At 35.3% G+C, this 25,700-nt stretch overlaps 1 long non-coding RNA gene across 4 annotated transcripts in view; it reads left to right on the top strand.

The window, feature by feature from the left end:
- Nucleotides 1-15,006: 15,006 nt before the first annotated feature.
- The window catches only part of LOC140625328 (uncharacterized), a 68,146-nt gene continuing 57,452 nt past the window's right edge, over nt 15,007-25,700 (top strand). For 2 of the 4 annotated variants that reach the window (XR_012024687.1, XR_012024684.1), the window contains exons 1-3: nt 15,007-15,563; nt 19,399-19,928; nt 25,484-25,590. This is a non-coding gene — a long non-coding RNA (uncharacterized lncRNA). The remainder of the gene's footprint in view (nt 15,564-19,398; nt 19,929-25,483; nt 25,591-25,700) is intronic. The other 2 variants (XR_012024686.1, XR_012024685.1) reach the window with 1 other exon arrangement.

Raw genomic sequence — 25,700 nt, 5'->3', positions numbered from 1 at the left:
TTACCTACTTGAACCTCATATATGGGTTTATATTAATAATCCATTCTTCCAGAAAAGATATATTTAGCAATCAAAAATTGGTGGAAGTGGAAGGAATTACATTATCACATTATTAATACTATTTTCATTGAGTAGAATGATGATTCAGTATTTATCATTTTCCATTATAATTTTCTGTTGTGCATCTATTGATGTACCCAGGAAAAACTTGGCATTAAAACGATAATTAAGGCATCCTCTAGGGGAGAGGAAGAGAAAAGGGAAAGCTAGAAAAAAAGGAAATATGAATTTATGCTGATGGGATGATGAGAAAACTTGTTCTGCATCTCTGAACTCATGGACTTTTACCTCAACTCCTGGTACATTCCCCAAATGCCACTTTCACACTCAATGTCCACTTCTCAAGTTGGTGATTTTCCAAGGCTTGACTCACAGGTCACCGCTTCCTGTTGCCTTCTTGACATCAAAAGACTGGCCCTCTTCTTCCTCCTGGTGGAAATTTGGGGTCTTTTAAGGTAAAAACTGCTTAATTTGATGATGAAATCTATACAAACTTGGTAGTAGGAGATGCTTAAGGCAAGACATGCTGTTCAGGGTCCTTCCACTTAGGTTCGCATTTTAAAAAGTGACATTCAGCAGGTTGTGTACTGCTCTGACTTATAAATAGATGAATGTCTCTAATGGGAATAAAAAGGCAGCTAGAAAGGAGAATTGCTTGTTCTTTTTTTTTTTTTTTTCTTATCCTAGTGGGACTGGTATGTTAGCATATTCGGAGACTCATGGAACCATACGGCTGGCTTTCCCTTCAAATGATCTGCTATAGGGTGTTCATTTAGTTATCCAATAATTTACTATCACTAATCTTCCTAGTCTTTCTGTGTCTCGTGTAGAAGGACAAAGTCATTAAACCTGAATAGAATCACCCTTTACTTTATGGACCAAGACATACAAGTCCATTAGCAGTCCTTTTTATTCATTCATTCATTTATTTATTTTCTTTCTCCTTTGGCTTCCCATTGGTCACAGTTCAGTTATCATTTGATTATCTTAGATCTCTGTTACATACTTTCAAATGGATGAATCTAAACAACTAGTATCAGCTCAATTATATCTGATTTTAGGAAGGATATCAAGTTCTTCCAGGTTCTCAAAGAATGTTGTCTATAATCTAAGTTTCCTAATAGATCAACACCTTTGGTATTATCTGATTGCTCGAAAGCACTGGTATACACAGGGAATCTTGAGCATATTGCAAACAACCTTGTTTTAGTGGTATGACTCCAGGGAAATGGTAAATCAATTAACATTTATAGAGTCTAATGCTTATTTAAAGATGCATTTTATCATGAAGAAATAAAATTTCTAGTCCAATCTATGTTTAATACATACTGCATACAAATCGCTTATATATGCACACAAATGAAAGCATAAATGCCTATTCAAAGAGTATTTCTGTTCCCTGCAGTATTTTAAATAAAAGAAGATTTAGAAGATAGGTTTGAAAGAGATCTTTGAGACTTGTGAGGAAGCTTAGCAGAAAACCTAGCTTTTAAAAGAAAGGGCATAGAGAGTGTGGAAATGAGCAAGCAAATCAGCCTGAAGAAGTAGAGGAATAGGTGGAACAATGAATGGTAAGGGGCCTGGCTGGGAAGGGATGGGGGAGCGGGTACTGGGGGGTCAGAGGGGCAGGCGGGAGGCAATAAGTACAACTGAGAGAGATATTTGAAGACCGGCATGTGAAGAAAATGCACATCACCTGGGCCGCCTAGGGCAGGAGAAGGCCCATAACCTGAGACAGGTCATTTGGCTAACAGGACTCCAGAGAGAGCCCAAGTCAACCTTCTGAGTGCCAAGCAGACAAAGCTAATTAAAAATATATCATTTAGTAACAAGTGGGCTTGCAACAGCAAATACAAAGAAAACCAAGCTATACATAATTGAATATGTAGTTTTATCTACCAGTCTACTTACTCCTATAAAGAATGATGTAGTTACATGCAAGACACAGTGAAAATACTGAATATAAATCGGTATTAAAAATTGATGCCCCTGGTATATACAGAGGTTAACTTTTTTTTCCCCTCTGTAACAAGGAAGAATGTCTGTGCATCTCAAATGGATCCCAGCTTACTTTTCCCAGACAACTGCAAACCTGACTATTCCAAGGTGCTTGATTTCCAGCTCATCGATCCTAATTATTTCTCTTCCCCACTCAGGGTTAAATATACTTTAATGGATCTTAAATCTGCCCGACAAAGAGGCTGACTTAGAGACTCATCTTACCCATGACATACAATTATTAATTAATGAGGGTCAGCTGCATAAGGGGATTGCAGCTGATAGGTGTAATAAAGGAAAGCATTACAGCCTGAATTATGCACTGTGGAACAGGAAAGAGTCCATTTTATTAGAATCATCAAAATTTCCTGTTTCCAGACTAATTAGGTTAACTCTTTCTGTAGTTTAAATAAATTGTGTTTACGTCTTTCAGGTTACTGCAATTTTCTTCTAGCAAATAAAATGCCTGGGTCTTTTCATTAAGAACAATAAGCTTCCTTCCTACAACAGTTAAATTTTCTTCTGGCATCACACTTTATCCTTTTTTACTATTGGGTGGGGGTCAAGTAGAGTGTGCATTGTTAATCTTTGAAGCTGTAGTCAGTGTTGGCAGCCCGTTGTGACCGAGAAGCTAACGCTCAGAGAGAAGTCTCTACAGGCTCCCAATCTTCTTTCTCAACACAAGAAAAATGCTTTGCGACAGGAGCGACAATTAGCTCAAACCTGCCTTTTCCCTTCTGGGACATTCTTTCCACCTGAACATACTCCAGTTATCTAATATTATCTGAGACTTTATTTGAGAATGTTTGTCTCATGAGAGTGTTCTTTTGAAGTCTGAGATCTTATTAAAACAAAGGATGTCTGATGACCTTAGCTTCGACCAACTGAACATATCACAGCCCAGATGTGCAGAACCTCTTGGAAAAAAAGATCTGTTTGAAAAACAAAACAAAACAGAAATCACAGGGCTGCAAGCTAGATATATTGACTCGTTTCCATTGGGGATATCACAGTCGTTGGAATGCATCTTAATATGAATTTACAGCCTGCGCCTCCTGTCCAACCACAGCACTAGCCAGATATGCCGATGAAGGTCTCACGCTCGCTTCCCCTTTAGAGGAAACTAGAATAATACGGACTTACCTGGGCTGCTCCTCAATCCTTTAGGTTCCAGCCCACAAAGGAATGGGAATAGGGATCACCTTTACACTCCACACATTCATTGACCCTATGCTTTTTAATTAATTTGTTGTCCATTAAAATGTAAAATCATGGAAGCCAGAGATTTTTCTCCTTAATTCGTTTTGTGTAGTAGTTTCTTTACATGCTGTGTCTGTTAGAAATTTTTTTCTATTTTCTAGAAAAATCTTAAAATTTTTGTTGCTAATTTCATATAAAATGGAGTAGTCTCTGAATTTCCTGCCCAAAGAACTATGCCCTTATAAGTTCAAACACCTTTTGGTGTTTTGTTAAGTAACAGTTTAGCATCTTTCCTTTTAATAGGATGGTTGTCTTTGTTGGCTTCTAGAATTCACTAGTTTTAACTACTTGAAAATCTCCCAAGTGACAGCTCTGTGCTCCTGCCCTTTGGCCCATTATTCCTGATGTCTCTGAGGCTTGCTCCATTGTTAATTGTGGTGCCAGCGGCCCTCTCCGCTGTTAACTGTCTCCACTCCTCCACTCCTGCAAAGCTGCAGGTCTATGCCCCTCAGGCAGAAGCATTTATTTCCAAGTGCTAAATCTCCCTTTGATTTAGCCTGCCACCTGCTTAAGTCTTCCCTCATCCTACCTACACATTCACTTCTATCTTCCTTTTCAATAAAGGGACCCAGATGTCTCATTTTCTCATTTCTTTTTTCTTTTATTTTTTTTCTAAGATTAATTTATTTATTTTAGAAAAAGAGAGAGATGGGGCTAGAGAGAGAGAGGGAGAACAAGAGTAGGAGAGGGAAAGGGAGAGAGAGACTCTCCAGCAGACTCTGCACCGAGTGTGAAGCCTACCTGAGGCTCCATCTCCTGACCCTGAGATCACAACCTGAGCTGAAACCAAGAGTCAGTTGCTTGACTGTGCCCCCCTGGGCACCCCCAGATGTCTGATTTCTTTAAGATACAATAGAAATGGGTTTAATTTGAAGTTGAGTGGGAGAACTGTTCTGAATTTGAAATCTAAACACCTAACATCCTGAAATCACCTTGTGCAAGTTTATGTCAACGGTTAACAATCTGCTTGCAGGTTTTGAGGTGCCTAATACATACTTGTGAGGTACAATGTTCCTTTTTTTTTTGCTAAATGTACATTTTATGTATAGCATTTTGGAAGAAACCCAGGCAGAATTATTTTTGTATGTGATTAAATAAAGATCATCATTAGCAATGTGGGCTATGAAAGCCATAAGATACTTTATTAAAGTGATCTCAAAACCCTGTGACTGCCAAGTACGAGCTCTATAGGCTTCTTCAAAGAATCTTTCTTTTCTGTCTCTTCTCCCAGATGACCCAATGTCAGGAACCAAAGTTCACACTTAGTTGATTCAGCTTCAAAGTTTCAGGAGTCGTGGTCCGTAGCTTTCACACAAGTTGACCTTATGGCAACTGATTACAGTAAGTGTCAAATGCAAATTATTTTGGGGCTCTCTACAGAATGGAATACAAACTCAGTGCTAATTCTTTAGAAAACTGGATATATTTCCGCAAGGCTGGCCTATATCTCATTGGTGGAATTCAGTGTGGTCTTAACTTCTCTCTTTTTATGCCTTTCTCTGGTTTACTGTCATTGTAATCCAAGTCTAGTCCACTGAACTCTTAAGCTATTCCTTGGGTGGAAGAGAACCTCCTCTTGACAGAGTCTTGGCATATCTAGGGCAGACTGCACTCCTCTCATGCCCTTAGTTACATGCCACAGGCATCTCTTTGAAGACCTAGTTCTACAAATTAACACATATGTTAATATACAACAAGAAGCCCTAATGTCTCTACTCTCTGTTTTCACTTACTGGATAGATAGAGCAGGGCAATTCTGGGGCAGAAAGCAGGCAGCTCCTATCTAAACAGTGTTAGAGTTTAGAACTTGAGATGATCTTGTTTTGTAATTGGTTAAGTCAGCATTTGTTTCTTTCCACATTTGGACATTATGCAATTTCATGTTTTTCTTCATATAAATGATACCGTGTGTAATGATTGGCTCTGCTTTACAGTAACACACAGAGCCTGCTCCAGTGTTTTGCATATAGTAGGCATTTGAAGAAAATTGAACTCTTTTGGTTGTTGTCAATGAACAGCTATAATGATATATTAACTTTCTCAGAAAATGTGTGCCTTTTAATGGAGGCTTGTCCTATCTAACCATAAGTGGGTGGCTTTGGTGACTATTTCAGACATCCTGCCGGTTTCTTCAAGAGATTTCTTTAAATGAGGGGGGCAGTTTTGTACGTCTCAATTCACAGCATGGAGAGCTGTTTTTAAAATTAAATATGCTGGGGCACCTGGGTGGCTCAGTGGTTGAGCGTCTGCCTTTGATTCAGGTCTTGATCCCAGCGTCCTGGGATCAAGGCCCTCTGCCTATGTCTTTGTTCTCTCTCTCTCTATCTCTCTCTCTCGTGAGTAAATAAAACCTTAAAAAAATATAAAAGAAAATAAAACAATAAATAACATCAAATATGCTAATAAGGGCTATGTTTAAACATACTGGGATTTAATTTTGTGGTCATAGTTACTTGCAAAAGGTAAAGATTGTACATTTAACACAATATTTGTATCAAATGGACAGATTATTTGAATAATTAATTTTAACAATTACTTAATTCCTAATATGAGAGGTTCTGTTATTCTGAATTCTCCCCTTAAATTTGTTTTCATGTACACCAGGCCTTTAGTCAATAAGCCCCATAATATTTTTGAAATCTCTTGGAAAAAAATTCTACGCTTATTGCTTAATTATTGCTGTGCTGCTTGTGATAGGTGTGAAGAAAGTACACAAGAGAGCAGGAGAAACTTATCACCTTAATGTTAAGGGGACTTCATAAAAAAGCTTCTGTCTTTGCTCATATTAATTAAATATGTGGGTAGAATCTATTGAGGCAAAATGCTGCAAGTAGTTTTCCTTAGAAGTTCTTTCATCTTTTTTTTTTTTAAATCAAAAATAGCAAGACAATTTAGCCGGGCACATATTATTGAACATTTTAAATACATCATCTGATACATAAATGTGTGAAGTTATCGGCCAATCGATTTAAGCAACAGGTTATTTATGAAAGTATGCATTGAAAACTCCCAATATGTTGAGCATGAGCACTGTTGCATTGTTAGTTACATGGTACCTTGTATACAGCTCTTTGACTTATTCTGTTAATAAGGATTTCAAAGACCAAACACATTCACTCATTCAAAAAATGTTTCCTGAGTTCCTACTGTGTGCCTGGCACTTTTCTAGGCACTATAAATACAGTAGTGACAAAGCATAAGACAAACAAAAGGAAAGTAAGAACAAAGTACAGCCAAAAAGAGGGAATTAAGTAAACTATGGCATATTCACTAGAATGCTCTCTTGATATGGAATCATTCTACACAAACTAGATATTGACACTAACACAGAAATATGGCATACTTCACATTAAAAAAATACCTTGACCATAACTTATTTTACATGTAGGTCATTGAAATAACTGATAGTATAAAATGTGTAAGACATGGCACCTTGTTTTGGGAAAAGAATAAACACATTACATTCTCATCAGTATAATTGTGTTTTGAACTCGAAATTGCAATAAATGTAAAATCCTACTAAATTATAAATTAAACAATGTAAGTTAAGCTGTTATAGAAACTCATACAAGCTGTTCCTAGCTTCATAAATCACTACTTTGGAATTGTGAATGGAATAACTGAATAGTGCATATTGATGTAAAATCTGGGCCTTTTTTTTGTAAGTTGAATCTTAACACATAAGCTAAAAGATAATGAAAGATAAAAAGCTGTTTGCTAAAAATAAGACGTTCCCTAAAGCAGTGTCTGTGAGCTAGGATTGCTCCTAGTGCAAAAGCCCTTTCCCTCGGGATTCCTGGGCGTCCCCTCACAGCTGGCCCCAGACACGCTTTCTCTCATGCAGTATCTATTTGCTTGATTTGTGAATGATGAGTTAGCACTCGTTTCCCATCTCTTCAACAACGGCAACAGCAATGACACACACTTGTGCATGTGCTCACACGAAGACATCTCTTATTGTGAACATACCTAGACCTTATCTAGAGTTTCACTTAAATTGCTAAGTGAAACAACGTCAAGTCTACTCCCTGAGCATCGTTTACTTTTATACATATTTGGATTATCCTATATTGCAAAGGAGAGGAGCGTAAAGAGAAACTCAAGGAGACGGAGATACAGAGAAAGACAGAAAGTGTGTGCAGTTAAAGGGAGAATTCTGAAGAAGATACTTATGAACTCATTCCAACATTCTGTGCTACCTGGACATAAGGTGAAAGTTGGGGCCACCAGTGGTCTATCTACTGGCTCCCCCCACTATGCTCCCATGGGGAGGACTTCCTGGACAAAGAGTGCCCCCTATCAGCTACACAAAGGGCAGTTTTCCCACTTGCCTCTAACAAGTGTCAGTTCACTTGCCAACTGGAAGAATTATTCAAACAAACCAATTATATCCTCTCACAGGGACTACGGGACGTTCACCTTTTTGATATAACAAAGCCTGCCTTCCACAGCCTCTGATTTTTCACTCTGCTCCCAAGTGCAACCTCCTTGTGGCTCTCTGTGGCATGCGGTGTCCTCCTCCCCTGGTCTGTGCATGTGACTAATAAACTTTTGCTCTCAATCTAGTCTGTGTACTATTGGATGTCCTGTGTCTACCAACGCCATAACTCTAGAGAATCCCTCCCTCACTCATGGAGTGAACAGAAGGCAATAAAACACTACCATACCATGATATACATAAGGATTTTATATATGATAAAAAGATGTCTCAAAAAATCTGGGCATGGATATTTGGAAACAATCCACTTAAATCCTTAAATCACACACAAAACATATTAAAGGATTACATGGGGGGAAAAGATAGGCATAAAACTAGAAGAAAATAATAGCGAGCACTTTTACATTTCTTAACAGGAAAGACTTAAAATGGGTGTGACACGAGAGAAAAATAGATGCAACTTAAACATGTCTATGTATCAAAAAGCATCAAAAGAAAGCAAAGTGACAGAAGCAATAACATAGAAAAAATTTCTATTTCTGCATATTAGAAATCATAATAAAAAGAATAAACTATCTGAAAGTTGGAAAAGTTTGGAAACTATCTAATAGCATATGATAGGCAAATATAAAGACAGCTAGTGAATCAATAAGAGAAAGATAAATGATGTATAGATGTGAACATATAAGTCACAATAAAAGAAATGTGATTGTTTCATAAATACAAAACTTTCTGTTTCATGAGTAATTAAGTCTACATTTTCTCTAACATCAAGATTTCATTCTGTCTGCCTGATTAGCAATGATCTTAAACGTGAATATCTTCATTTACTAGTGAGTCTAATGAGCTAGATCATCTCCTATTGAGAGTATATGTTGCCAAACCTTTTAAAAAATATTTGTATATGAGTTAAATATGTTCACACCTTTTGATTGATTAATAAGAAACAAAGACAGAGATTACATAGACATGGTTATCACAGCATAATTTATGACAGTGAAACAATGGAAACAGTCTCGTTTGCAACAACAAAGGGCTGTCTGACACCACAACCGAGATACACACAAATGATGGAAAACCGTGCAGCCAATTAAAAGTTATGGCTGATGAGTAATTGTGTAATGTAGTGACAGGTTATGATATGCTGTAAAAATAAATTATAAATGAACTTCATATAAACAACATATTTTGCTATGATGGCAAAATATATTCCTAGATAGAAAATTTTAAGAAATTATCAAAACTCTGACAGTTCTCTCTAGATAGTACATTTGAGATGCTTTTCATCACCAAAAGTGTTTTGCATGTTGTAGTTTTTCCAGTGAACATGTACCATCATCATCTAAAAAAATAATCAATTTGATAACTAATGCCTTTCTTTGAATTTAGTGAAAAAGTATAGCTTTGGGTCAAATGCTTCAGTAATTACCAGGTGATGGATGATACGAGATATGACATTTACTTTGACAAGATAAATTCATTTGTTACATAAAAATTGTAAGAGAAGTCAATGAGCATAAAGTGTTCCAGGAAGTTTCTAAGTAAAAAAGAAAAGGGATGTTTTAGATCGTTTTCTTAACTTGTGCTTTTTCTTTTTGTCTTGCTTTTTTATTTTTTTAAGATTATTTATTTATTTATTCATGAGAGACACAAAGCAAGGCAGAGACACGGCAGAGGGAGAAGCAGGCTTCATGCAGGGAGCCCGATGGGGGACTCGATTCTGGGATCCAGGGATCACGCCCTGAGCTGAAGGCAAATGCTCAACCGCTGCCACCCAGGCATCCCAGTCTTGCTTTGTTTTTATTTTAACTTTTGAACTCTAAAGAATTGAATAACTTTCTAGACTAAGTCGAAAGAGCCAAAAGCATAGAAGGAATTTAAGATATGTCATAAAGCATGATCTTGGGTGAGGCAGTGCTGTCAAGAGCAAATGCACAAGTCAAGGTTAAACTTATATGGAAAAATGAATTTTTTTCTTTAAGAAAAGGACAAAGGATGGGGTGCCAGGGTGGTTCAGTTTGTTAAACATCCGACTCTTGATTTCGGCTCAGGTCATGATTTCAGGGTGAGATGGATCCATATAGTGCTCTGTGTTGGTGTGGAGCCGGCTTAAGATTCTCTCTTTCCTTCTCCCTCTGCCCCTCCCCACATCCACCCCCTGCTCATATGCTCTCTCTCTCTCTCTCTTTCTCAGAACAAGGAGAAGGACAAGGGATGACAATGAATGAAAACACAGATGAAATTTTATTTGGAGAGCAAGGATAAATAAACGGTGTGAGCAAAGCCCTCTATTTCCTGGTAAAGCCTTCAAACTCGTTGTTTTAGGTCACCATCAGAGAGTGAGCAGGATGGGGCAGGATGAGAGCCTGTGACCGGCCTAGGATTTGAACAGGTGCTACTGGGAACCGAGTGAGAGCTGCGCCCTGGCTCATGAAAGGGTAGGTGAGATCCAAAGGCCCAGCTGACACTGGAATGAATGAACACCAAGGGGCTTGGAATCAATTTTTTCATCAACACTAGTTATAAAAATGATTAAAGTGCATAGAGATGGTGTTTTTTTTAGGATTAGAGGATGTTTTAAGTGATTGTATTAAAATTTCAAAGGCTGAGATATTTAGGGAGTTGGCAAGAATGTATTTAAAATGTGCATTTGAGATAAGGCTAGGTACACAGGGAATTAAATCTAAAAGGAATTCAATAGACTGGATATTGGAAAAGGCATCCCAGGGCCGTGTGCCATGAAACAAATGAGGAAATATTGTGAGAGCATAAGAGTGAGGTGGATGTAGGATCAAATAGGTGGGAACTTATTTAAAAATTTCAGAAAACCTCCCTGTCTTTATCAGTTTTTCACTGTTAGGTAAAACTTTTCTTTTTCAACTGTTTAGATCTAGTTTTCAGTAATTTTTCTTAACTAGCATGACATTTAAAAAAATATGCAATTATTAGAAAGTGGGAGGATTATATAATTAGAAAACCCGGCCGTTTTTACACTGGTGTTTCTAACCTCAGCATCCTTCATATCTCTGCTTATTATATTTTATGTCAGGATTTCTCAGCTGCATGAAATTTCTAAATGGAAAACCCACTTACTGCACTTGTTGTCAAGTCATTTGTTACATAAGTCTTCATTACTACAATTCTCTGAAATCAGTGAAATCATTTTGTCATGTGTTGTAATTTATTTTTAAAAAATAAAATGTGAGTACAGTTTAAAAGAATAGATGAAGGGAGTAAAGTAGTCTTTGCTGAATTAATATATCAAATTTTGCAGATCCAGTGATTTCTGAAAATCAGATGAGTTGAATTCAATTTTTAAGGTCAAAAGTGCATTCATAGGTTTTAGTAATGATGCAAACTCCTTTAATATCTCCTTAATTAGGGGTGTCTGGGTGGTTCAGTCTGTTTATCGGCTGCCTTTGGTCCAGGTCATGGTCTGGGTCCTCAGACTGAGCCCCATGTGGGGCTCCCCACTTAGCAGGGCGTCTCCTTCTCCCTCTACCTGGGCCCCTCCCCTGGCTTGTTTTTTTTTTTTTTTTTCTTTCTCTCTCTCTAAAATAAACAAATAAAATCTTAAAAAAAAAAAAAAAAAACTTCCTTAATTAGGTAATCTCTGAGTTTCTGTGAATGACTTTAAATGGCCTAAAAATACAGTTTTATCATGGCTAAGGTCACATGTGGATTTTGATGCCAAATTTGAATATGTAGAGAAGGACTATTCACCAATATATTAATTAAAAAACTATTTAAGGTTCTAGTTCAATAATAAACAATTTATTACTGCAAAACTTACGTGTTGTGGAAAGGACTAAGAAAATATTGCTTGAGGCTGGATATCAGCTAAAAAATCTAAGACTCCGCAGTTGTGATACCAGTAAATTCTTACATATTATTTCCTTCTGGTATGGATACTGGTAAATAATTCTTTAAAAAAAGTCCCACTTAACCTAAATCGTTACTGTTAGTATAGGAATGTTAATACAATTTTAATTAATCAGTATGCAAAATAAGCACAATTATGAGAAACCTGAATTGAGCTGTTTAGGCGGGTGTAAGTATGCATGTGTTTGTATAGGTGTGCATTTCTTTTATATAGATTTTGTTGATATTTGCCTAAAATATTATTCACCCTGACCTTGGAATGAACTTTCCTGAATATGATCAACTTCATTGATACTGTGGCTAGTTAGGGCAAATTCCATTTCACTTTATTTGTTTAATCTAAAGCCGCATATAACTGTGTATTGACAATAATAATAACTCATTTATTTATGATCTTGGTAACTTGGAAATAATGTTTATATTAAATTCCTATGTGACAACCCTTTAAGTGGCTTAAACCAATTTAAAATGTGGGAACTCACAAACTCAGTTGTCTGCATATGTAATTAATCACAATGCAGAATGAAAAGTAATTTTTCTTTTCTTTCTTTTTTTTTTTTTTTAAGTGGGCTCCACGCCCAGCAGGGAGCCCAATGTGGGGCTTGAACTCACCACCCTGAGATCAAGATCTCAGCTGAGACCACGAGCTGGCACTCAACTGAATTGATTTACTTAGCTAGGGTGAAACAAGAGTCACGTGACATCATTGCTATTCCAACTTTTTAACGTCAATTCTAGTGCTTTTCTCCCCTTAACATATAGACCTCGGCTACTCCTGTTACTAAAAATATTTTTTTAAATAAGGAACGCTCTTTTAAATAACCATATTCTGAAACTTCCTTACCATCTTCTAAACTTATTATACACAGATACACACAGTCATATCTGTGCACATGTGTGTACACACATATTTCCATCTCAATTGACCAGTGATTTCGTTCTTTAAAGATTTTATTTATTTATTCATGAGACATATACACACACACAAAGGCAGAGAATAGGCAGAGGGAGAAGGAGGCTCCCTGGGAGGGGGAGCCCAATGCAGGACTCGATCCCAGGACCCCTGGATCATGTCCCAAGCCAAAGGCTCAACCACTGAGCCACCCAGGGGTCCCAACAAATGATTTCTCTAATAATAACTGAAACATGGAAAGAGATCCATTCCTTAAAGTGCCTGTGTGAACTCAGTCACTAGATTTCATCCCCAATCCTTGACTATTTCAGAAAGATGGAATAGAAGCAGAAAGGTCAGAAAGAGTCACCTGGTAAACAGATTTATGGCAAAGACTGTGAATGCTCACTTACATCCGAATGACTCTCCTTTCTGCTTATACAACTAGGCTACAGGTCCTGACATTCTCCCCCCGGCCCCGCCCCCTTGGAATCAGATGTGACCCTGTGCTGAATTCTGACTATTGCATTGTGAGCGAGGGTGGTACGTATCTTTAGCAGGACTGGCTCTATAACTCTCCCATGCATAATGTCAGACCTTTTACCATGTCCCAGCTGAATGGATGGAGCATCAAGAATCTGGAGGAGATATTATATGACATAGAGTAATATTTCATAATAAAATATATAATTACAGAAAAAAAAGAATCTGGAGGAGAGGGAAGATACAAGGTAGAAGGATTCTGTGATCCTAAATAAACCCATAGAAGGGTGTAAATGAAAAATAATCACTTATTCTAATCAGCCATAGATATTTGAGGATTTGTAGGAATTGACCAGAGTAGCTACAGCAGGCATCCAAAGGCCAGTGCTGACATGCAAATACAGAATAACATTTGGGTAGGATATTTAAGAAGAGAGAAGGTGGAAATGACAATTTTTCATCTCTCATCACTATTTTATTTTCCACACTTTTTTGACGATATTTTCTTCAATGCCACTAATTCATTCTTACTTCCTTTCTTCAAATCTTTTTGTGACAATAGCCATAAAGTCTATGCAGATGGCCTCCAAGTTTCTACCTTCTATCATCTAAGTTATTATTCTTTAGTGTTTCTAAGTTCTCAGACCTTCTGATTTAAAATGAAACAGAACAAAATACTTTTTCTTTTTTTGCCTTTTTTTTTTTTTTTTTTTTTTTTTGCTGCCAATCCAGTATGCAGTATCTGAAAGGTTTAAGACAGATTTTGTAGTGGAAGTTGACTGACCAGAAGACGTCAAGAGGACAGACAAGAAAAGCTTAATTTGGAACAAGGGCCCAGGGATCTAGTACCTAGCACATGGAAACCCAGGGGTCCCTTGAAAATGTGGAAACACAGTGAGGGCCCGAGGTCAATGCATGAACTAGGATCCAGGCATCTGCCTTCATTTCAAGATGAAGGTTATAGATGAGGAGATTGTAGGAGGTGAGCAGTGTTTCTATATTCACCCGAAGGGAAAAGTCTTTTATGTAAATACCATTATGAGCAGAGACCCCTAAAGCTAAATCCTGGATTACAAGACACATGCATGTTGTGAGTGCTTTTATATTCTAAAGATTAGCTTAAGGGTTTTACTACAGGGCCACCTGGGTGGCTCAGTGGTTTAGCACCTGCCTTTGGTTGGGTTGTAATCCCAGGGTTTTGGGATCGAGTCCTGCATCGGGCTCCTTGCAGAGAGCCTGCCTCTCTCTCTCTCTGCTTGTGTCTCTGCCTCTCCCTCTCTCTGTGTCTCTCGTGAATTAATAAATAAAATATTAAAAAAAAGAGTTTTACTATAGGCCGTTTACATTAATATCCCATAGGCATAATGATTGAGACAAACAAATGTGGAATGTCTAGAGAAACAGAATCGTGGGGGATAATTAATCTGCTTTGAGTGTGGCCTATACTCCTCTTCCACTTGTACCCTTTCATAAAAATGATAATATTAGATAATAATTATTGAGCGTCTATCATGAACTGGGCATGGTAAACCATTCATGGTTAATTTTTCAGAATTAAAAAAAAACAGATTTAAGGTATGGTTGCTGATACAAATTAATAAGTATATCCTGTGTCCAATAAAATGAGATAAGCTATTGGTAGATAACAAGCAAAACAATGAGGTAATTATCTTTGGAAGCCGGAAGCGTCTGGAAACATGTGACTTAGCCAATGGACTGATGAATTGAATAACAAAAGCAGATTCTGACTGGAGCAGACTGAAGCCCCATTAGTGGTGTCACACACACTTGTTCAGGGCATAGCTTTCCTTGTGCTCTGAATTCAAAAAATCCCCAAACAGGGCAGTCAAGTACACCACAGTCCATTCCTTGCAGCGTCTGGTGCACCCCCAGGGGGGTTCATGCAGAAGGTGCTGGCATCACAAAGTGTTACCAGGCCAACATGAGGATTGGGCTTCCAGCCCAGCCAGTATCACTAAGAACCAAGAGGCAGGAGAGGCGACCAGCTGGCAGCTGTTAGGTCCACACACGTCAACCACCCCCTCTTGAAGGATGAGAACAGTCTTCTTACATCTGGGACAGGAGCTGCCATCACAGCTCATATAACCCTGTCAGGGGGCTACATCTGGAAGAAGATCTATCTATCTATCTATCTATCTATCTATCTATCTATCTATCTATCATCTATCTATCTATCATCTATCTGCAGGGGTTTTCTTCTAGAGACAGCTCAACGCTGTCAGGCAAAAACTGAAGGGAAGCACACAAGTGTTCAAGGGACTCAACCAAGCATGTTTCTGGATCACATCCATTTTTGTTATCAGGCGGTGAAGCTTAAGAAACTTCTGTTCCACCACAAGACCTGATCATAAACACTGCATGTTGGAAACTTGATTCAGGCACACATATATATATATATTTATTCTTCTACTTCTCCAGCCTTAATATGATACTTAATCTGAAGACATGAATCATTTTAAATAGATTTGTTTGAACATCATTTGCCTCCATATGCTAATAACACTCCAGAATATGTTGGAACAAATTAAGGTATGTGAGAGTCAAGCACTTTTATGTCCATCTGAAAAGAGGGACTATTCGTAATTACATTAGAGTTTGATGTATTAAGATAAATAACACATGCTTAGCCTTTAGCGCAGTCCTTGAAAATAATAGTCACTAATGGTTATATCTTTAAACTGCCCATCTTCTCAGTACTCTGACACATCTTGATCTATAACACAATCATTTCACATATTTTTTTGCTGCTTTCTTTTCTATTCTTCTTCTTTTAAATAAGTCTTGATATATGAGACTTATCCCCAAAATACTAAAACAAATTCTCTTGGTATAGGTCCAGAAACTCTGCATTAAAAAAATATATATATATATATTCTTAGCTTTTCTCACACTTCTGAGCTAAAGATGTAACTTTAGTATGTGCACATCTCTCAATTACTCACATTTTCTTTCCTTTGTTCCTATATTGCTGTAGAAAGTCTATGCCCTCTACTTTAGACAAAAGAACCACAAACTTCTTAATCATTCAGGCGTACAATCTTGGAGGCACAAGTATCATTTCTTGCTGACTCATTCCCATCATCCAAATTGATGGTTACATCCAGAAAATCTTATCTCTGTGATGCCTGTCAACGCTATAGATGATAACACATGTGCAACAGTTAGAATAGTCTTAATTTCAAATAACAGACAAAGCAGCCAAAACTGGCTTCAAAAATGAAATGATTTATTAGATATGTACTTCCAACTTTCAGAAGAAGGGCACCAATTAGGGATAGTTAGATCAATGTTCTTGCTCTATTTCTCTGTGATTCTCTTGGCTGTTCCTTCTGTTGTAGACTTGTTTGGTTTTGGGGTTTTCATTTGTTTGCTTGTTTGTTTTTGTTTTGTTCTGTTATTCAAGCTGGCTTCTCCTACAGCAGGAAAATGGTTATAGCAATTCCAGTGTCATATGCACAAACCATAATACTCAGCAGGTAAGAAAACTCAAGGTTTCACAGTAATTGCATCAATGTACCGTTCTTCATTCTGATTAAACCAGCTTGTCAGGTACTTACCTTTGAACAAGTCAGTCGCTATGAGTAGGTAAGTGTAATGCAGCTAGTGGCTAAGAACTGGGTCATGTGTCCCTCCCACTGAACTTTGACTTTTTCTGGGTTTTACCTATCCTAGGCAAAGTTTCAAATTTTTATCTGGATAGGGAAAAATTTCATCCATTTCTACAATATATACAAATAGATAAAGGTGTCTTGATGCCTGCAAGTCAAAGACCTTCAGGAACACGGGAGTAGCCAAACAAAGTTATGTGTATTTCTTGCTGCAGGGAGATTGCTCACCGTGAAGAACTGTGAGATGTCTTGGTAAAAGAATATTAGGAAGAAAATATTGTAGGAGAGGAGATTGTGTTTGGTGAATTTGATAAGATACCAAAACAGTAGGGGTTTCCTCTGGATTGAGTATTGACATAAAGCAAGGGAATTTCAGTGATTGGTATCTTAACGTTTTTTATCTAGCAAAGGAGGTGAATAAACCTGCTTTTATCTTTTCTAAGTGAAATGCATTCCGGCAAGGCAAGTACAAAATTTACATTACTGTATAAATTTTATATGCATATGAGTCACATTTTACTAACTCTCTAAGTTACCTCCACAACATATAAAAATTGCTGCATACATAGTGGATGTTCAATTCATATTTGTTGCCTCACATTGAAAATTATCCTTTGGCTCAATCGAGTGACCCTTTGGAATTGTATGGTATTTACATAAGATTTAGCCTGATGATGAAAATATCATTTATAAAATGTTAATTTTGACATGAAGTATTTTAGGGAATATATATATAGTCTAATATATATATATATAATATACATATAACATTTAGCCCATGAAAAAAACTAGTATATCTGTTTTGTTATTCTCATTTTGTGAGTGAGAAAACAAGACTGAATGAAGTCTAATAATGTAGTCAATGTCATGCAAATAGCGTATGACCATATCTTTATTTTTTTATTTAAAAATTTTTCCATATCTTTATTTTTACACTAGGTATTATTGTTTCTTTAGAGAAATATGGACTTAAATATGGACTTCTGGATTTCCAGAATGTCTGGTTTTGCAAAAATTTTAGCAGCAAGACATAAAGCATATGATTTTCCAACCAACAACATTTGGCTTCAGTGTAATGTTAGAAATTATATGCAATTCTAGCTATATGTTCTTGATGTGATGGGAAATACTAATCTATTAGTCAACATCCAGCTTCTCCACCATTGATGGATCATAATGGAGGCCAAGTCTATTTCATTATAAATGGAAAAATAAACAAGCAGAACAAATGGGATATTTTCTTTGGTTACCTAATATCATAAGCTACCACATTTTTCCTGACTATAGTCTCAATATTAATCTCGGAAGGTGTTTTATGTTTAGCTTACAGTGCCTATTCCTTTGATTAAATCCTTTTCTTGCAATGAAAATGTCATGCATCAGGGTTGAGCATTCCCTAACTCATGTTTTTTTTCATTGATTTTAATGAAATATTATGAATATAGGCCTATAACTAGATATGGAATATATGGCCTATAAATAAGTTTTACCTTTTCTACCTCTTTTTTCACTTTTAAGAAATTCCTACTGCTACGAATCTTCAGTGGCTTCGAGTATTATGTCAGAGAATAATAAATGTAAATGTAACATTTAACTATCAGTAATTCATTCTGTAAGGGTAGTTCAAAAGGAACACCACCTTGAAGCTATTGATTGAGATGAGAATTACAGAAGCATTACACACCGCTTTAACTTCTTTGTACTTTAAGAGAAATTTATATGGGCATAATCAGCAAGCAGTGTGACTAGATGTGACCTGATTATTTACACTTTAATTTTTATAATTCACCTACTTGAGTGAAATCGTTCTGAAATTTTTTTTTATTCTATCAGTGTTAAAAGTATTTCTTACATTATTCAGTCATAATAAGAAGACAATGCAGGTATCTGAACAATGGTCTGTTTTCTGATCTACTTGTCTATTAAGAGAGAATCTCATTCATAAGCTTACCTATCAAAATAATTGAGTTTTCTTTAATGTATGTGACAAAAGAGGTAATAATATATAGTTTTAATTATAACATTGTAAAAATAAGTTTCCTTCATGACATTAACAGCTGTTCATAAAAAAAAATAGAACAATGGGGAGCAAGTGGGTTTCATCCATTACTGACAAAGAAAAGGATGTTTATAGAAACATTTTAATCATTTATATTGTTGATGTAGTTTGATGGCACACTGTCTCTCTAAAACATATGTTTTTCATTGTCTGAATCATATTTTTCCATCTCAGCAGGGAATTAACTTGAGCTGATATTACCATAATAACAGAAAGATTTACTGATATTCATTTCTCAATAAACAGATGTTGACTTGAATAGAGGTGAAAGAACAAAGTACCTGAAACGTAAATGGCAAGTTATCTCTGCTGATGGCTATAAGATACAATTAACATAATCCAGACCTATTCTTTCTTTAGGAAAATCCCCACTTTCCCTTTTTTATACATAGAGTACCTCATGCCAAGTTTTTTTTGTTTTTTGTTTTTTTTTTTTTTGGATGGGGGACTGTAATTGTCATGTTTGTCTAATCTTTAACTCATTGCTCTGCTTGAAAATGTATGATAAATATACACTGTCATCAACAGAAGTTTATTCTCAAAAACTTAGACACAGCCATTTTAAAACTACTGTAAAATTAGAAAATTGCTTTCCTTGGACTTTTTTTTTCCAATGCTGAATACAAAGCTTGTTGTGAAAATGGCGCACACCTTGGCATTGCCTAAAATAAAGTTTGGATCCTTTCATCATTAAAAGCATTTGTGAAGAATCTTCATGTGTGTAACTCCTGGCAACCTTTGGCAACAAAATGATTCAACAGAAAAGCTGCTCTCAGCTTGAAGTAGGCTCTCTGTGAATTAATGTCACCTCTAAGCTATGCTGATCGTCAGATAGAAGCCAACTGTGAAGGCCTGGAGAGTCACCATTAAAACATTAGTCATCCTGTTCGTACCCAACTGCTAGGCTGAAGCACAGGCAACACAGATCACCATGGTAGGAGGAGCACCTACCTCAAATTATACGATGCAGTGATTGATTACTGGAAAGCAGGAGTAGAGTTAAACCTCCACCCCGCAGCTGTCTGAAAGGATAAATCTTTTTGATTCAAGGAATTTGTGTACTCTAAAGAATATCCATATGAGAACCTGGATGAAGAAGAGGAGCATCCAGAGTATTCCAAACAGATATATGACAGAGGCAAAAACCTGAAAGAAATAGATGTGCTTGGTATTTGCAAGGAACAGTTAAAAATGTGTTCCAAGTGAGCCTGTGGAGACCCAAAACAGGTATGCGTACATAGGTGATGTGGGGTAAGGTAATAATTATGGGAAGTTGGGCGGAGGAGGTAGAGATGTGAACTTATACATTTGGACACATTTGCAGATATCTCAAATCTAACTTGCCTAAAATGGAACTTTTCATTCTTTGCCCATTTAGTAGGAGGAAACTCTCGAGTCAAAACTTCAGTCTTTCTTGAAACTACTTGGACCTCACTCCAGCAAAATACTTATCCTAATTCTTTTAATGAAACTTCCAAAATATATCTTTCTGTTTTTCTCCTTTTCTACCTCTAAGATGGTAGTCCAAGCCAGAATAATTTCCCAAGTGGTCATAACAACAGTTTCCCAATTAATCTCCGTTTGGTAGAGACAATTCCAAATTCCAATCCTCTTATCCATCCTCTATGTAGAGCAGGAAATTAAAAAAATACACACACACACACACACACACACACACATACACACATTTCAACATGTCAATTCTCACATTAAAACCCTTCAATGGTCTCCAACCCTCTTAGAATAAAATCCAAATGCTTTACTGCGGTCTGTAAGGTTTTGCATGACTTCACCCTATCATCCTCTCCAATATTACCTTCTTCCTCTTACAAGATTAAGACACTCTAGTCTTCTTTCTGTTATTGGGAAAACCCAGGTTTGTTTCTGTTTCAGACCATTGATCGTTTTTTTCTCTTCTTGTCATTATCCATCTCTCTTTTTGCCTGATTGATTTCTTCTCATTCTTGGTCTCAATTTAAAATTCAGTTCTTCAGAAAAACAGTCACTGTTCACCCAACAAAAGTTATTTCCATCCATTTTGTTATTCTACTCCATAGCCCTTATTTCAATTTGAGCTGAAGTTTGAAAGACCTATTTATCGTGTACTTATGTAATTAATGCCATTCTTTCCCCAATATACTTTAATCCTAGTGAGTGTAAGTTGCAAACTTATTTTGCTCACTATTTTGTACCTAGGCCTAAACCCAGTTCCTGAAGATATGAGGTTTTCAATAAAATATGTCTGACCATTGAGATCCCTTCATTTCTTGAGAAAAATGACATTAGTAGTAATGGACTTTATAAAGACATATAGTGAGTGTTTAACTATTGGTTTTGTTCACTTTTTATTACATTTCTTTGCTGTATTAGGTAATAGAAAACCATTGTGGTTTTTACCAAGGTGGTTAGCAGAGGAGAAGTAAAGGATAAAGATGGTGGTAGGGAAGGATATATGTGGCATGATACTAATTTTGGAAGATTCCATATATTCAGTAAAGAATTCTTTCTCTCTCTCTCTCTCTCTCTCTCTCTCTCTCTCCCTTTTTTAAATAAAAACCTATTACATGAACAGATTCAGCCTTTGCTTGAATATTTCCAGTGTAAGGGTTTCCTTTTCTTCTTTCTTTCTTTGTTTCTTTCTTTGTTTCTTTCTTTGTTTCTTTCTTTGTTTCTTTCTTTCTTTCTTTCTTTCTTTCTTTCTTTCTTTTCTTTCTTTCTTTCTTTTCTTTCTTCTTTCTGAAGCAGTTCACCACTTTTTGAGAGAGTTTTAACATTAGAGAGCGGTTATTTAATAGTGAGCTAAAATCCATGTCATTGTATTTGATCCTAATTCTGTCCTCTGCAATAAAACATAAAATAAAAGGGCTCTTGATCACATGGGCCATATTGAATGAAGTACATTCATCACATGTCGAAAACACAATTTTGAGTTTGGTAAACTGATACCTGTTAGATCTAAGCAGACAGACATTTATGCAGAAACTACTGGAATAAATATATATCTATTTATCAATCTATTTAGCATCTAGGAGGATGAATAATCCCATAAAAAGAGTTTTATAAGAATGTCTTTTATTAGAAGGAATTGAGATGGATCCATGTAATCAGAGAACAAATAAAGATTTTCAATATCATATTTACGAGAAAGAGAAATGAAAATGGGAATCATCATCATAAATCATCAGAGCTAAAAAATATTTTCTTTATATTGGTATAATTTATAAAGTTAAGCTTTATCTGAATCTATCTATTTACAACTTAGTAAAGGACAAATGATCTGAAGCATAAGTATATTTTAAAATTCCTATATTGTATTAAGTCCTGAAATTGGGTAAAATACATATATATTCAACTTCAGAAGCCTGATAGTTACGTTTGAATAAGAATGGAAATCAATTGTTGATAAGGCTTTCAGGTGTACTGTGAGGGAAGAAGATGGGAAAAGACACCTGAAACTTCCCAGAACTGAAATTTAGAATACAAAGAAAACCCACAACTTAGTAAAGCAGTTTATTTGAAGAATTAATTCTTCAAAACTTATTTGGAGATTGAAAACCACTTCATAGCTGTTATTTATCATGACACTTTGATGTCACACAAAATAATTATCTTGCTTTATGTAACAAGTTATACCTGATGAAAAGAAGAGGAAAAAGTTAATGCAGCTGCAGCTGCCCCATAGATGGATGCAAAAGGTGAATTCAATTTCACACAGGATTTTCCTAATTGTGTTTTTTAAATATCTAATATTTTTACTAATTTTTGTGTCTCCTAAATCTCTCAATTACCATGAAGGACAAATTACAATCTTCCACCTAGTGATTAAATTTTCTTTACTTACTTCTCTTAAGATTTTCTAGAAACATTATAAAACTACATCATTAGATGACTACTATTTTTAAATATTATATCTTCTTTTAAAATATATCCTGTCACTTCTACTTTTGTTTGCCTTTTGTTTTTTTTTTTGCTTAATTAAATTTTTTGATAGTAATTATTAATATACTACTCCAGTTATATTTTGGCTAAAGCATCCTTGAGATATCTTTACCCTATGATTTATTTTTAATTATTCTGTGCCCTTATTATACATATATCTCTTCTGAATAACTTATAGCAGTCTTATAATCCAGACTGTCTTTATTTCTTAATTAAACAGTTATTTTATATCAATTGTGGTTACTCTTTTATGTGAATTCATTTCTATTTTCCTACTTTTATGCATTTTAAAATTTGCCTTTAAAATTATTTATTATAATTAATTATATATAATATATAATTTAAGAAATTAAAAAATAATTATTTTACTAATTCACATTTTCCTCCTACTATATGAGAATTTACAAAATCAATTTCTATCCTTCCTGGTCACTCTAGAATTATTTTACATTAATTTAATATGTATTTATATTATATTATACATTATAACTATAGTGTATATTTAATTTTTACCTTAATAATACAAAAAAAACTTAGACATTTTATTCCCATCTTAATTTTCCCCATTTATATGCAATTTTATCCATGCCTATATTTTAACCTGAAATAGATATTATTTTGTAATTTTTTGTCATTTTATACAGTTAAACTTTAAGTGTGCAGAAACATACACAATCTGTTTTTTCTCATCTTTTATTCTTTCAATGTCACATACAAATCGTTCTGTGATAATTTTGTGTGTGTGTGTGAGTGTATATATATATATATATATATATGAAATTCCCTTAGAGAATCTGTTAGTAAATTTTCTCAGTTTTTATCTGAAAATGTTTTCATTTGCTTCCATTTTTGAAAGTTAATTTTTCTGTACTTACATTTTTAGGATGATTTCTTTTCTTTTAGCTCTTGAAATACATTTCCATTACTTTACTGATTTCAGTTATTATTATTGAGAAGTCAGCTTAAAATATTTTCCTTTTAGGGATGCTTGGGTGGCTCAGCAGTTGGGTGTCTGCCTTTGGTTCAGGCCATGATCCCGGGGTCCTGGGATCGAGTCCCTCCTGCAGGGAGCCTACTTCTCCCTCTGCCTGTGTCTCTGACTCTTTCTCTGTTTGTCTCATAAATCACTACATAAAATCTTTTAAAAAAGATGTTTTCCTTTTAAAGGTAGTTTTCCTTTTATTTGTATTTAAAAACATCTTGGTTTGTTACTGTTATTCAGGTTTAATATTATACATCTAGTTGTGAATGATTTTGTTGAGTTTTCTGAATCTGAAGATTTCCATCTTTTCTCAACTTGAAAAACATTTAAGCAATTTTATTTTCCAATATTCCTATGCCAGAATTCTCTATTTTCTTGTAGAAATCATATTAGAATTCTTCTTCCACTCTCTTTGTCTTTTAAGTTAATTTTCTATTTTTCATCCATCTCTACTGCATTCTGTGTAAGTTTAGGAAAGCTATCTTGCACATTATTCTCTCCTTAGCTTTGTCCAGTTGCATTTTATTCCATTTTTTGTTATATGTCTATTTTTAGTAGTTATTTTTGTGTTTTAAGAAATGTCAATTTTGATCATTTTTTCCTTATTTTTTCCCAATTCCCTGTTTAATTTTTTCAAATATATTAAACACATCTTATTATAAACTGTACCTCATAAATGAAATATCTACTTTCTTTCTTCTTTTTTTGGGGGGGCAATATCTTTCTCTGAGTTTCATTCTTTAGTTCGTAGCTTTTACTACTTCTCATTCTGTATGTTCTGTAAATTTTTAAAATTGTCTCATATCCCTTAAAAGTTTATCTGACAAATGCTTTGAGACCACATTTTCAAGAATGTCTCCAGGAGAGGCTTACTGTTTTCTCCTAGCAGAGGCTTGGGAAATATTTAATTCACAACCATTATAGGTCTCAAGATGGACATAAGTGACATAAGTACTAATAATTTCAGCTCCAAACTTGTGCGAGTAAGCAGTTTTGGAAAGTAAATTTCCATAAACACTCATTTATTGTCCTTGTCCATTCCATACAGGGCCAAGAATAAATCAGACACATACCCTTCTGTATGGTCAGTTTATTGTTTTGCTTGTGTTTTTGTTCTACTGTTGTTAATGATTCCACCCACTAATTGTGGGAATAAAGTTCATCCAGTAAAACTCAACTTTAAGCAGAGATCTTCAATTTAACCTTTGTTTTGACTCCTGTCCAATATGTGCATGTGGCTCATTTAAATCTGGAGTCCAGGCAGCAGATGCCAATAACAAATTGCATATTCTCATAATTTCTGGCCTCCTTTTTTTCTGTTACTTGCCTGAAGTAACTCTTCTCCATTCCCTCACCAAACTCCACTTGTCCATTGTTACCTATCTTTTAATGATAAGTTTAAATGCAAACTTCTTTCTCTCTGATAACCTCAGCTAGAAATATTTTTGAATTTGTAACAGTTTTAGCATTAAAATATGTATTTATTTAATTTATTTAATGTATTTAATTTGTATTTATAAGTATCTCTCTTGAATTCAAATGCTTGTGTGTGTCTAATATTTCCTTTTATTTTCTTTCTTTCTCTAATTTTTTTTTAATTCCAGTTACTTAACATACAGTGTAATATTGTTTTCAGGTATAGAGTTTGGTGATTTATCAATTACAAACAAGTTAATATTCCCTTTTAGACAACAGGTTATTTGTGGATAAAAAGACAATTTGTTTTATCCTCCACTGTATCTGTCAAAGCTCTTGTCATTAAACCTTACTTATTGAGTCAAGAAATTGGTCTCATGGATCTGTTAGCATTAAAACAGAATTATAGACAAAAAAGTTAAAATATAATTATTTTTTTTTCTAGCTTTATTATGAAGTTTTGGAAAGTACTTCAATGCTCAAATCTTAGTATAAATCATCTTCTGGAAATAATTTTATAATGGATATAACTTGAAACAAATTCAGTTACAAGTAAGTGGTATTTAGCAGAAAAACAAGAATTAAGTGAACTATAGCATGATAGCATGACTATTTATAAAAGCAATAATTTGTGACACCAAGTGTTCAAACTTCAACTTTTA

This window comes from Canis lupus, chromosome 36 (assembly GCF_048164855.1).
Source record: "Canis lupus baileyi chromosome 36, mCanLup2.hap1, whole genome shotgun sequence".
NCBI lineage: Eukaryota > Metazoa > Chordata > Mammalia > Carnivora > Canidae > Canis > Canis lupus.
Note: the sequence above shows the minus strand (reverse complement) of the source record. Positions and strands in the feature narration are given on the sequence as shown.